This window comes from Gekko japonicus, unplaced genomic scaffold (genome assembly GCF_001447785.1).
Source record: "Gekko japonicus isolate JY-2015 unplaced genomic scaffold, Gekko_japonicus_V1.1 scaffold436, whole genome shotgun sequence".
Lineage (NCBI taxonomy): Eukaryota > Metazoa > Chordata > Lepidosauria > Squamata > Gekkonidae > Gekko > Gekko japonicus.
The window spans coordinates 1,088,588-1,102,841 of record NW_015163619.1 but is presented as its reverse complement, the minus strand read 5'-3'; the positions used below and the strand labels follow the sequence as shown (position 1 = coordinate 1,102,841).

The 14,254-nt window shown below is 43.2% G+C and overlaps 1 protein-coding gene across 1 annotated transcript in view; it reads left to right on the top strand.

The window, feature by feature from the left end:
• Window positions 1–14,254, top strand: part of MBOAT2 (membrane bound O-acyltransferase domain containing 2) — a 115,304-nt gene that overhangs the window by 19,770 nt on the left and 81,280 nt on the right. The window lies entirely within an intron of this gene.

The following is a 14,254-nucleotide window of genomic DNA, read 5'->3' as shown; positions in this document are numbered from 1 at the left end:
CAAATTAGCGTACAGCATGATGAAGATATTTAATAGATGCAAGGACCAAACAGGAATAACAAGCTTAGGTTACCATTTATTTGGGTTTAATTCTGGGGGAACCATAGTGAAGAAAATAAATATGTCGAAATCGGAGATTGATGAGCAGATGTATCCTCAACTGTGGACTACTGAGAGTAATTAACTGAGACCCTGCCATTACGCTCCATCTATCTCCTCTCAAGCATGGAGGCAAACTTACAGCGTATTCTTCTTTGAAGTGGGATGATTGGCTGTGTACAGTTATCACCCAACTTCAAAGAAGAAGATGCTGTAAGGTCGCCTCCATACTTGAGAGGAGACAGATGAAGCGTAATGGCATGGTCTCAGTTAATTACTCTTAGCAGCCGACAGTTAAGGCCACATCTGCTCCTCAATCTCCATTTCATTGTATGTGTGCAAGTGTGTGTGCAAATGTAAGGTTATACCTTGAATAAATCTTTGTTGGTCTTAAAGGTGCCACTGGACTCAAACTTCGTTCTGTTGCTTCAGACCAACATGGCTACCCAACAACTACACATGCAGCAAACATAACCACTGCTTTTTATTTGTGCAAGTTCATCAGCATAACTGATGTATTTGTAGCAAAGTACTTTGTGCTCTGTTTCAGAATTGACAGTATTGACAGTATATGTGAGTGTGTTTTCTCACGGACAGCATAGTTGCACTGTCAGTGCTTTTCAGGTGCACTGGAAATATAAAATGTGTCCTGTGTTTTCTCATAGGATGTTCTGAAGGAACTTGTGTATAAAACATTTTTATAGCATAAGTGTTTTTCCCCTTAGCTAGAGCTTGAATGCATATTTTCCCCCATTTGGCAGGCTTTGTTTTTAAAAATTTGCTATCGGTTATTGAGATAGTACTTGCTTTCAACAAATAGGTTTTCTCCTTCCCTCCTACTTCAGGTGTGTGCTTTGCTTTGTGAAGATTTTTGAGAGATGAAAGCTGGCAAAACTGATACTACACGTTTAAGTTGAGAACCACTTCACCTATAAACTGAATGCGAATTCATGGTACTTTCCCACTGTGAGGTATTTCTTTAAGATCTCAAAATGAGATCCATGCTGAACAGAGTTTTAGGAATGCCCAGTGTGTTTCTTGCTTCTCAGTTTTACTCAGCTTGAATTAGCTGTTTTATGGTGCCCAAATCCACTGTGATTCCAAATATGTAAATAGGGGAGGGGAATCATCTTAAGGGAGGGGGGAATGGCCTTGTGATAACCAATGTTGCCATTACAGAAGGGGATATTTACATTGGTATTAGATAGTTTTTTAAAAATAAAAGAGTAAGGTCAACAACTTGATGGGGTGTGCATTTCTTCAATGTTTTTGTTGGTTTTCTTTGTTTTGTGTTCTCCCACTTACCTCTACCCCACTGTTCATTGATTGCTCTGTGGTGGTCAAACCACTCCCTTCCCTCCTCTGGGTGCCTCTGGGTGATGTCATCATAGTGGGCACGTCAGGCGGGGGCGCTCTAGCATTCAGCCAAAAACTCTATGGTGACCATAGAGTTTTTGGCCGAATGCTAGAGCCGCCCCCCCTCACAATTGATCTGCAGGCAGATGGGAAATGGGTACAGAATAGAGATTGTGGGCAAACAGAATTGAGTTGGATCTTACCAACATAGAGTTGCCATCCCCCTAGTGGGGGCAGGGCTTCCCCCAATTTCAGGCCCCAGCTGGCCAGCAGGGGATCCTCGCCCCCAAAGAGATTCACTGTGCCCAATGTTCCCAGGGCAACGACATCACCTAGTGCTGATGTTATTACACCAGACATGTTGGGCAGGGGGCACTCTAGCATTCAGCCCTGCGACATGCCTAGCGTGATGACATAATTTCCAGCTGATGTCATTGCAGCGTGTGTGCTTTGTGCACGTGTGTGAAGATCCCAGAGAGGAGCCTGAAGCCCCTCACCAGGAAAAGTTAGGGACCTGGCAACCCTATACCAGCATGCTGCTGAGAGAAAAGGGGGATATCTCATCTGATTCTCCTCTTCATTGTAGCCCCTCTGATCCACAAGGCTTTTTGTCTGTAAGGACAAACTTCCCCATAGGCAGCACTGACTTTCTAGGACCACAGGGGTAGTGGTGGTGGAGGTGACTGGAAAGTATGTTTCCATCAGAGGAATGTCAGTAGGATCCAACCCTTTGTCAGCAACAAAAAACCTCCTTAGAGGGGAAAAAGGTTGGATCCCCAGTAACAAATGAATAATTGTGCATTTATTGTGACCATAAGCAGATTGGCTGGAATGGTCTTTATTTGTATGCAGTTAATTAACAATTACGAATTGGCTCAGATAGAGCTCAGTTGGAGAAGGTAAATAAATGCAGGTGTGACCAATCCTGTTTCCTTTTGAGATGTTAAGTAAACATTAGTATGGAATTTGTTTCTGAGAGTAAAAGTTCGAACCAATTGGTAATTAATGTGGCTTTCTCCAAAGACCATTGGTGAAGAACACCTTCCGGTTGAAACCAAGAGATGCCTCATTTCTACTCGCTAATGATTTTCAAAAAACCTGTTTGTAAAATAATTCTAGTATCTTCTTCCTTCTGTGTTTCATCACTGTGGCATGTGCTGTGTCACTCTTCTGTTTTTGATGGATTGCCTTTTATTTAGAAGAAGGGCACTGTTGTGGAACAGAGAGGCACCAGCTAGAAAGTCTTGGTCTGCATAGACATGAAGTGTCACTGCGTCCCCCTTCCCTTAGCAGATCCCTTTGAATCACCAGCATCAAAAAAGGTGAAGCTGGAGGTTACAGGTCCTGAATGGACAAAAGTCACATGCCCTGGAAAGCTGTAATAACAGGGAGAAGGGGAAATTGGGTAAAACTGCTTTGTCTTCTGCCAGGGGGATAGATTGGCTGTACCGGAGGACTGTGTATGCATGCTTTGCTATAGCAGGTATTCACTGTGTTCATTTGGAAGAAACTTTTGCTTAAAGATGCCAAATGGATCTTTGGAATTAATCATCACTGATCTTTTATTAAACATTACTCTTTTGGCAGCTGTACTCTATGTTAGTCAGCTGCATTCTTTTGTATAGCTGTGTTCTCATCAGCTGTCTTGTCAGTCTGGTGTCAAACTGGAAAAAAATTGATAAGGCTGAGCAGGTTCTCAGTTTCTATATTAAACTATTGTTCTCATTGACCTTCACCCAGCAGGAGCAATATCAGTTGAAGATAAGAGTTGATTATCTTTGAAAAATGGATGTGCAAGTATTTCACTTTCAATAATATGAATGAGAAATTTGAAATTATTTTTTATTAATTAGTAATAATTAAGCAGGGATTTAGTTGTGGTAAGCAAGAATGGAAAGGGTTTTGGGTTTTTTTAGACGTAGCCAAGATTTGGCATTAAGAGGGAAGCCAAGGGGTTTCCATCCTATATTTCCCTCATAATGCTAATGTCGGCACTGGAGGAATTTTCAGGGAATAAGAGTCTTTCTTTAGCAATAATCTGAAACAAGAAGTGAGCATCACTGGGGGGAAAACTGCTTCAAGAAGCATCGGGGGGGGGGAAATCAGGTGTACCCACCCACATGTTCATTCTTTCCTGTAAGTGTGTGCATATTCCATGTTTTGGGAAACACGAAGTTGGGACTATGTCTTCGCCAACACAATGAAATACAGCGTTCAGGTCAAATGAAACATTGTGGTATGGTTTGTAACAATGTGAGCTATGATGGTGCTTTTGCTAAATGCATTTTAAGCAAGATCTTTGTTGTACGTGTAGTGAGTCTGGTATATTTTGAACCTCATTTTAACACTCTAGTACAATATATAATAGGAACTGCGGTGGCTCAAGTGGTTAAGATGCTGAACTGCAGGCTGTGGAAGGTCAGTAGTTCAGCAGTTCGAGACCCGAGTTGCAGCATGACGGAGTGAGCTCCCGTCTCTAGTTCCAGCTCCTGCCAACCTAGCAGTTCGAAAGCAAGAAATTGCAAGTAGATAAATAGTTACCACTTTGGTGGGAAGGTAACAACGTTCCGTGCGCCTTGGTGTTTAGTCATGCCGGCCACATGACCACGGAAACGTCTTCGGACAGCGCTGGCTCTTCGGCTTTGAAACGGAGATGAGCACCGCAACCCTAGAGTCGGATTCGACTGGCTTTCGAGCATGGGAACCTTTACCTTTACAATATATAATATCTTAATTTCTTATATTGTGTACATTTCAGTTAGATGGCTAGATCAGCAGAAAGCTTTGCATGCATAGCAATCTCCTGATGAGGCTCAGTTTTTTTTCTTGGCAAGGGTCAGTTCCATGCATGGAACTGAATGGAGAAGCCCTTATCTTGGAGTTCCATATGCTCATTTGAGCTCTGGCTTGTGCCAGGAACTGCCAGTTAGAATTACTGTATCTACCAGTACATCAAGGTTATTTTGAGGTATCTTTGTATACGATAAGTCCATTTTTAAAACTGTTGCTTGCTTTGAACTGCTCTTACTCCATTGGGTCTCCTGAAAGCTCTACAGAATGTTCTGTATCTCCTAGAATATGCACTCAGCAACTGTTGTGTCTTCAGTTCTGAAACCTGTAGTCTGCTGCAGTATTAAATTGTATACTTGGGAACCTGACAGCTATGTGACGGCTACTGAAAAACATGTTCTTTGTGGTGATGATGATGGGCTTTTAACTTCTGAAATTTGAAGGCTCTTCCTGCATAGGTCAGATTTCATGCAGGGGCCTGTATTGTATGCATATTCTGTCACTCTCCTCTTTGCAGTATTATTGCCACATGAAAGCTTTTCTTGGCCGCCACTTGGCTAGAGTAATATATAAATCCAGCATGACTAATGCCAGAATGCAGTTGGCCTGTAAAGCTGTGGCAGATCTGCAGAGGTCACTTCCCTTGTAAATGTAGTCATGTGCAGAACCTGCAGTGATAAACGTGTACATTTGAGAACACAAATAACAATGCTACAGTTGCAAACTGATTTGAGCAGTGATACTCCTTTACTATCAAGGGCAGAAATTCAACTTGCTGCTTAAGTGTCATGACAAGGGGCTTACTCGGTAGATTTTCATTTTTTGAAAAGAAGTTGATCTTGCTGCCATGTCACACAGTGGTTTTGAAATTATCTGTATTTTCAAAATTAATTTGAACGACAGCATGGAGTGTGTGTATGTGTGGCACAGTCAGGACACAAAAGCTTAAAGTCTCTTGACTTTATGGAACAAATCCCATTGTTATCTGGGAACAAACTCTGAACAAGATCCAAATAGCTTCTTCAAAGTACACTTTCGTCTGCTGATGCACGTGAGTTAGTTAGTTGATTAGGCAAGCAAGCTAAGTAGTTCATCATTCTTGTATGTATTACAATACAGCCTGAGTACAAAGCTTTGTTCTGTAAACAAGGAAAGTAAATTTCAGAAGGTAAAATCATGTCCCCCCCCCTCTTATCTCTTCAGTATTTATTATTGAGGAGTGACTGTAACTTTCTGATGTTTCTGAAATGCTTGTTACTCTGCTTGCTATTCTGCCAAGTGATTTGGCTGAGAACAAATGAGCTCTGAATCATATAAGTATTGGTGCATGCTTTATGACCTCAACAAAATGACATCTGTCAAATTAATCAGGCTCTCCTACCAAAGAAAGTGGCAAAATCTTTTGGTCTAGAAAAAGTCAGTTGCAATGTATGTTCCTTTTAACCATTGTCATTGCTTAAAAAGGCTGCTCGCAGAATAAGATTAAGAATTCTTGGTGCTGGGCGAGTTGTAAATGATGCAATTGTTCTTTGGAATGTTGATGTGTTGACTTGAATATTCTTTCAATGAAAAGACTTGATTTGAGTGTTTAGACTTGACTAAGACTTGAATGTAGCTCTTAAAAATATGCTTTTGTTGTGTAGCTTCTGATTAGGACAACTTTAACGTAACTGACATGAATTGCCCAGTAAATATAATTACTACAGCTGTTTAACTTGCATAGGCAAGAAACTTGCATTAGGAAAACAAGATAAAAGAACTATTTGCAATAGGGTGCAGGAACATAAAATTCAATAAACATTTTTTTAAAAAAATCAAAGTTTCTAGTTCATTAGGGTAGATTGTATTAGCACTCCTCCGCTAGGATACATCATCTTGATGCTTCATGTGTATGGATTTGTTTGTGGTTCTTGAATTTTGTTGTGAGATACTCTGAGCCCCTGTTCCCTGAGAAAAATGGGATAAAAATAATTTGCATAAATCATGTTTACATTTTGAGATGAACAGTTTACACTCATTTTGGGAGATTAACTGGTTATAAAAGGAAGACTGTTAACTGACTTGCCTTTTAATCTGCAGTTTTGCCCAGAACTGGATATTAACTAAGTGTTAACCGGAACAGTGATTTCTTAGGTTAAGCGAAGTGAGGGGCAAAAATTCACAATTAAACCCAATAATTTAAAAATAATTCAGAACCGCGATGTTAAAGCGGCATGCAGGAACTGTGCACATCAAACCAACAGATAAAACCAGTTAAACTAACAACACAGTAAGACTGAGCTAAAGAAGGCCACCCCAAAATAACCTTTTCCAAATGCTTCAGTACATAAAAAAGCTTTGGCCTGGCACTGAAAGTTAAGAAGCTTGGTGCTAGGTGGAGAGCTAAGGGAAAGGAGTTCCACAGACAAGGCACTGCAACAAAAATACCCCCTGCTCTTTGTGGCATTCATGGTGGTTGTGGGGAGCTGGGAACAGGGCCCTGATGTAAATATCTTAGATCTCTGGCAGGGCTTCAAGGTCTGGAGCCTGGTTTTTCTTGGCATTACAGTTGATCTCCAGACTACTGAGATCAGTTCCCCTAAAGGAAATGGCATTTTTGGAGGGCAGACTCTTTGGTATACTGTGGCCCCGGTCACACGGAGCATTAGGCACGCTAGAGAGACGGAAGATAGGCGGATTTTCCGGGCGCGATCTGACCACCACATCTGGGAAGCGTAGAGCTCCCGTGGCTCACCCGAGGCTTCACTCCGAAGATGTGCTGTAAAAAACTAGTACCTCCTAGGTACTAGGTTCCGGAAACTGCGGGGCAAAGGCGGTCGTCAGATCACATTTCCGGTGTTAGCTCATGGCATCCGGTGCCCGCCCATGTCCCATCGCGAAAACTGGTTTTTTGGGTCAAGTCTCCACAGGTGCGCACAAGCACCCAATGGCACATGCGAACACTTGGGTTAAAAAAAAAAATAACACAACCCCCGCGGTACCACTTCTTTGCCGCGCCGCAGGAGTGAGGTATGATCGGCACCTCCCCCCAACCGCGGGACGTCGGGTGGGACATTTGATCTGGCTGCCGCGCGATAGTTCGCTCCGGGGCAAACAGCCACGCTTCCCCCCCGCGATATCCGGCCCGTGTGACTGGGGCCATAGTAGTCTAAAAGGAACCAAAGTGCTAGAGTGACATCACTTCTGAGCTTCCTCCCCCTCCCCAAACCCCACCTTCCCCAAGAATTGCCCCCAAACTGAAATTGGCAACCCTGCCTATGGGGAAGTTTGTCCTAAATTGTTTAGAACTTTAAATACAAGAACAAACACTTTGAATGAGGCTTGGAAACAAATACATAAGTGGGGAACATCTTTTAAGGACTGGAAATTTGTGTTGCCCAAAGTCTCTGCAGAACTCTGATCTGGAGATATCCAGAACATACATAACCACAGCCAGATCTTGCTTCTTGAGGAGGTGTGCAACTGATAAAGCCTGTTGGATCTAGAAAAGGCCCCCATGATCCTCATGAAACCCAGGCCTTCATCTGTAGAGGAAGATCTGAAAGTTCCTCCTTATGATACATTTGTACTCTCCTTCCATTATTCACTGCACAATATGTACCCTGTCATATCAATTAATGATAGCCTACTTTTTGTTTAACTCATCACTTTCCCTTTAGAATACTTGCACATGGTGCCTGGGAAAGGTCAGGTGCTCAGATACTTTGATGAGGAAAGTTGTGAATTATATGCCCATGTACTCTTGGTGAACTCAGTATTGTATCTGGATGATGGAAATGGAATGCAAAACATAGAGATAAAGAGCGGCTCTGAGAACAGTGTAGTCAACTATGAGTGAACACAATGATTACTGCTGGGGGGGGGAGGCATGTTTCAGAGCAGTACAAAGAATTAGCGAAGCAAGTACTTGTGACCAAGAAGCAACATGGTCAAAAAAATGTCTCGTGGGAGGGTGAGGATAAGCAAATGTTACACAGAGAGAGTTTATCAGAATGGGGAGCTTTTAAGCTTGCTCCAGGAACCGTTTGTCCTGCAAAAAATAGTTTGTGAGTGGATGCAGTTGCTACAATATTATGAGATTGTGATGTGCAGGCCAATCTTGGATGATGGCCCATTAGAGAAGTGTCAGAGCTCCTGTGTTGGCAATTAGGAGTTTGGCTCATTGTGTGTGTATAGAGCTGCTTGACTAGGTGTATATATTTTGGTCGGTAAACCAGTCAGACTGACTATGGCATATTGTATTATATCACAGAGCATACTACAAAGTGTCTGCTTAGCACAGTTTGTGTTGTGCTTCTTGATTTTGAGGGTTTTGTTTCTAACTGCAGTAGCATTTCATATGCAATTTTTTAATACTCAATACTTTTGATACATAGGTGTGGCTTATATTAGGTGTGGCAAAGTGGTTTGCATTTTTAATGAAAATTACTTGCTGCTTCACTTGCCTAGCCAATTCTTATTTTAACAGGAACTTCTGCAACTCTTCCCTAAGATATTTCTTTAATTAACTCTATTAAGCCCAATCAGAGGTAAGAAGCAGAATGTTCTCATTCACATTATACATAGCGATTTTTGCTTTGCTTATCAATATGTGTAGTTCAAATTTGGACATGATGTTCAAAGATTTCTGGGATTAGAAAGCATCTGTATCTGGAAGTGTGAATTTGGATTGTCTTGGTGGATTTAGGGAGAAATGTTTCATGTGTTAAGGGTATACTCAGAAATGATGGGAGAACTTGTTTGCACTCACACAAGATAAACGTGACTCTCTGCTTAGTCATGTATGGCAGTATTCAGTATAATTTCATCCCTCACTATTGCCATTTGCAATGCTAATGAACATGTTTGTTTACAAAACAAACTCAAGACCTGAATGAAAGGTGTTCTGCAGATATAAATACTCAAGTGGGCAACCTGCGAAAACTTTTGGGGGTCACTTCATTGTCTCCTGTATTCCCTTCCCCACGCTATGTCCTCTTTCTGTCCTCCTGGCAGCTCTCAAATCCTCTCCCCTTTAACAATAGTGACTCATATCCTCTCCCCTTTCCCTGCTTCCTTCTCTCCTTCCCATTTGCCAACCAACCTTTTTAAATCTGCCCTCCCACATCTTCAGCTTTATTATTTATTTACCTCATTTATAACTCATTTTTCAGTTGGGGTGCAAAGCAGCTTTAAATCATTTTCCTCTCCTCTGTTTTATCCTGACATCAACCCTGTGAGGAGTATTAGGCTGAGAGAGTGGCTGGCCCAAGGTCACCCAGCAAGCCTCCAGTCTTTAAGCAGTGGCTGGACAAACACTTGGCACGGAGGCTCTAGGCTGATTCTGCATTGAGCAGGGGGTTGGACTAGATGGGCCTGTATGGCCCCTTCCCACTCTGTGATTCTATGTCAGAATGGGGATTTCAGCCTGAGTCTCCCAGTCTGACATCCAACCCGGGGTCCCCAATGTTGTACCCAAATATACCATGGAACCCTGGTACCCACCAAGTAGGTGGGGGCAGGTGGAACTTTTGCCCAGCAGGACTTCTGATTGGCCATCACAGGTTTGATTGGCTGTGCAGGTTTTTAGAAAGCTGTCACTGTAGCACAAATCACACATATTATGTGGAGGCTGCTGCTGGGCCCAGGTGAGTTGTGTGGCATTAAGTTCTCTGAGCCATCAACACACTTGAGTTAATCGCATATAGTGCATAGTAGTAAGTTGCCTGGGAGTTGCTGCTGGGCCTGGGCTGCAATGACTCCCCTTTCCAAGACAGGAGGGAGGGGAGCAGGGGAGGATAAAATTATCCTGGAAAAGCTCCTTGCTTTCACTGACAGAAGTCAAGGTTTGGAGGCTGGCAGTGTTGTTGGGGCTGCATAGCTTACCCCCATTAGGGCTACTAAGGCCTCCTTTCTTAATAGTGCAGCTGCTGCTTCTGTCTTAGGGGGAATAGAGCCCTTTACATGGTGATGGCTGCTAACCTGGGCCCCCTTGCTCAGTATGGAACAAGAGGCACCTCTTTCCTTCTCCTGTCATTCTTTCTCTGCTTCCTTCTCCCCACCCATCAGTCTTTTATTTGCCTTCATCTTCAGTTACATTCATTATTTATTTTATTTATAACCCGCCTTTCTCCACCCAAAGCAGCTTTACATCATCCTAGTCTGAAATTCTAAGTAGTATACTACACTGGTGTTTGTGGGGTGGCTGCTGTTGAACAGTAGCAAGCAACCAGGCCTGGCGTGAGTCATGCAGGTTGGGTGGTCGCAAGTCACCTTGTGGTTGCTTCCGGGCCTCACCCCAGTGAAGAGGGCAAAGCAGTCTTGTAGGGCAAAGCCAGTTTGGCGTAGCGGTTAAGTGCGCGGATTCTAATCTGGGAGAACCGGGTTTGATTCCCCACTCCTCCACTTGCACCTAGCTGGATAACCTTGGGCAAGCTGTAGTTCTGATAAGAGCTGTCCTTGAAAAAGAGCAGTTTCTGTCAAGAGTTTTCTCAGCCCCACCTACCTCACAGGGTGTCTGTTGTGGGGAGGGGGGAAAGAGTTTGTAAGCCGCTCTGAGACACCTTTGGGTAGTGAAGGGCAGGGTATAAATCCAAACTCTTCTTCTTCTTCCTCCACTTGCACCTGGCTGGATGACCTTGGGCAAGCCATAATTCTGGCACAGCTGTTCTTGAAAATGAGGGCTTCTAACACATGCTGGGAATACTTTTGTGGTTGCCACTGAGAAGGTATTTGTTTCTTAAAGCTGCGGGTGCTGCTTCTGTTATTTATTATACACCACACTGGAGAGCACCTGCAGCTTTAATAAAGTTGTTGGGAGTGTTGTTAAGAATGTTGGATTAGTATTTGGAAAACCCAGGTGTGAATCCACACTGGTGGAAGTCACTTAAGCACTTGGATTTAGAGACTGTTGAAGTAAGGATTTCACTTTTAACAGCAGTAGCTTTTTCTGCTGGCGTAGAAAGAATATTGTCTTCTTTTGGACTGATTCATTCTGAATTGAGAAATCGTTTGGGACCCGAGAAAGCAGGAAAGCTTGTTTTTCTTTTCCAGATTATGAACAAACAAGAAGATAAATATGAGTGACCTTATCTGACAAATTGTTATTCTAAAAATGAAGTCTTCATCTGGTTGTAAATATTAAGATTATACCAGCAAGAATGAGTCTTTATGTAGAAAACCATGATTTAAATCTACTTTTACTGACTAGTGATTTAAATCAGTTCAGTTTAAATCAAATCCACCCTGTAATATGTGCCCCCTTGCCCAGCTGGTCTGGGGGTTTGGGCTGGGTTGTCACCAGTATGCTGATAACACCCAGCTTCATCTGCTGATGAGCAGCTGACTGGACTCTGCCCCAGATGTTTTGGACAGGGCAGTGGAGGTCATGGCTGGTTGGCTACAGCACAGTTGGCTGAAATTAAATCCAGTGAAGATGAAGGTCCTGTACATGAGCCATGGGGATCTAGGATTAGCGATCTGGCTTCCAACTCTTGGTGTTGTCGCCACTGACACCAGTGCTGAAGGTAGGAGCCTCAGGGTGATCCTGGATGCCTTGCTTTCCATGGAAGACAAGGTCACCACTGTTGCCAGGTCAGCCTTTTACCATCTTTGGCTGGTAGTCAGGCAGCTGGTTCCCTGTCTTGCCCCCCAGTACTTATCTGTAGTGATCCATGCAATGGTCACCTGCAGGCTGGATTACTGTAATTTGCTCTATGTGGGGCTGCCCTTGAGCCTGATCCGGAAACTGCAGCTTGTGCAAAATATGGCAGCATGCCTTCTGATGACAACATCTGTACAGGCGTGCATTCAGCCGGTGTTGTGCCAATTCTACTGGCTTCTATTTGAGTACTGGATCCGGTTCAAGGTTATGGTATTAACCTTTAAAGCCCTATGTGGCCAGGGACCAACATACCTTTGGGAATGTCTCTCCCTGTGTGTGCCGTGTTGAGCCTTATACTCTGCAGAGCAACATCTCCTGGCAGTCCCCAGCTCGGAAGACATCTGCTTAGCCTCAACCAGGGCCAGATGTTACCACCAATGGCTTGCTTCGTTGTAGGGGGAAATTAGGTATGCGGCAGGGGAGGGCAGAGGGGTACCAGGGATTGCACACCTGTTTATACCAAGGTCTGGTACTGTAGGAAGACTCCAGATTTAAAGAGTGAATCAAATAGTTTTTATTGAAGAAGTTCCCTAATTACAAGCACACTAAGCATTCAAGAACGAGCAAGCAATTAAGAACTAAGAAAACAGAGGTGATGATAGTGGATAGAAAGGTCAGTTATGGGGTTATACTACCTGTCCAGATGTGCAGAGGTCCATGGAGAAAAGATTATGGCCCAAACACAGTTTGGGGGTGAACTGCCAGTTGGCATCCGGGCAGATACGCAGTCCAGGCCATGTGCTTTGGTGGTTATAGATATGGGAAAACAATGTGGACCAATGGGAGGCCTTGAGGGGCTTGTCTCAGATGAGGACAAAAGATTACTTGGACCAATAAGGGGTCCCAGGGGGTGTAACACCAGAAGGAACAAAACCTAGGTGTGACCAATGAGGTTATAGAGGGGCAGAGTATGAATTCACAGCAGCGTTGATGAGATTAGCCAAGTACTGGATGGTTCTACTGGAGCCGACTGAATGGGTATGATGACTATCGATGGTCTTGCCAAGGCAGGTTGAATAGGTTCCCAGCTTTACACAAAAGGTAGGAAACTGGTTCCTGATTAGCATCAGGAATATTGTTAATAATTTGAATGTTTGATTGGTTTATCTCAGTATTTTATTTATTTTATTTATATTCTGCCCTCCCCACTGGAGCAGACTCAGGGCGGTATCCTGAGGGATGGATCAGGAAGGACAGTTTTGGAGGCAAAGGATTTTCACATAAACATAGGTATCACACAAAAGGGCTATGTGAAGTTCTGGAGACAGAAGGGCTGTTTGCCAGGTGGCTACTGAATAGCTTTAGAAATCTAGATACTGTACCTGGTTAAACTTGGCATTGTTTCATATGCAATCCTTTCTGGGTGGAGGGGGAAGGCCAGAGATGGCTTCAAGGGCTGCCTTGTGCAACCTGAAATTGAACCCTTTTGCAGAGGTGTGGCTAACTGTGTTTCAGGCCAAGAGTGCCTTCTTTCGCCTGAGTTTGTGGGTCTCTGGTTCAGGTCAGAAGTGGAGTGCCCCGTTGTTGGGGTTACTCGAGAGTAAGGCAGCACCTCTGGGCTACACAGGGCCTTTTCTGCCCTGGCCCTGGCCTGGTGGAACAATCTCAACCTTGAAATCAGGGCTCTGTGGGACTTATTACAGTTCTACAGGACCTGTAAAATGGAGCTGTTCCGCCAGGCCTTTGTTTGAAGCAGTGGACGTCCTACCATCTCTGCCTCCCCTGCTTGAACTGCCCACAGTGCTTACAGTGCCTACTACTATTTGCTCTGCCCAACAGAGATCAACAGAGCATTGTCGGAAAACACAGATGAACATGTCTGCAAGCAAAATGACATGGCCTACAGAATGAAGTCAACATATACATATACAAAAAGAAACAAAATGTTTGGAGAACTGAATGTCAGATCCTATGAGAGAATGACAAGAGATGAAACTTTCACAGCAACAAAAGAAACTTTCCTTCAGAGAGAGAAAAGAAAAAAAAATATGGAACAGCAAAACATCCAAAGAAGTGAATATAGAGGGCTACTCTCAGAAGCTGTTTTCCTTACATACAAGGGGGAAAGACACAGAATTAAGAATCTAAGAGAAGAAGGTCAAAACCCCTTGGACAAGAGAGACTACAGTTTTTTCAAGATTTTGCAAATGACTAACTTTATAATTAAATTTGACTGACATATAACCAACTTGAAAGAAACAGAAATCTTAGTCTAAAGCAATTGTAAAAGAACATACATAAAAATAAGGTGGAATATAGAAAATAGATATTTAGACATTGTATGAGATACTTAACTAGATTGTTTATGTGATGAAATGGAATCCCCCCGATTTGTGTGTGTATGTTTGTCTTTAAATATATATATAT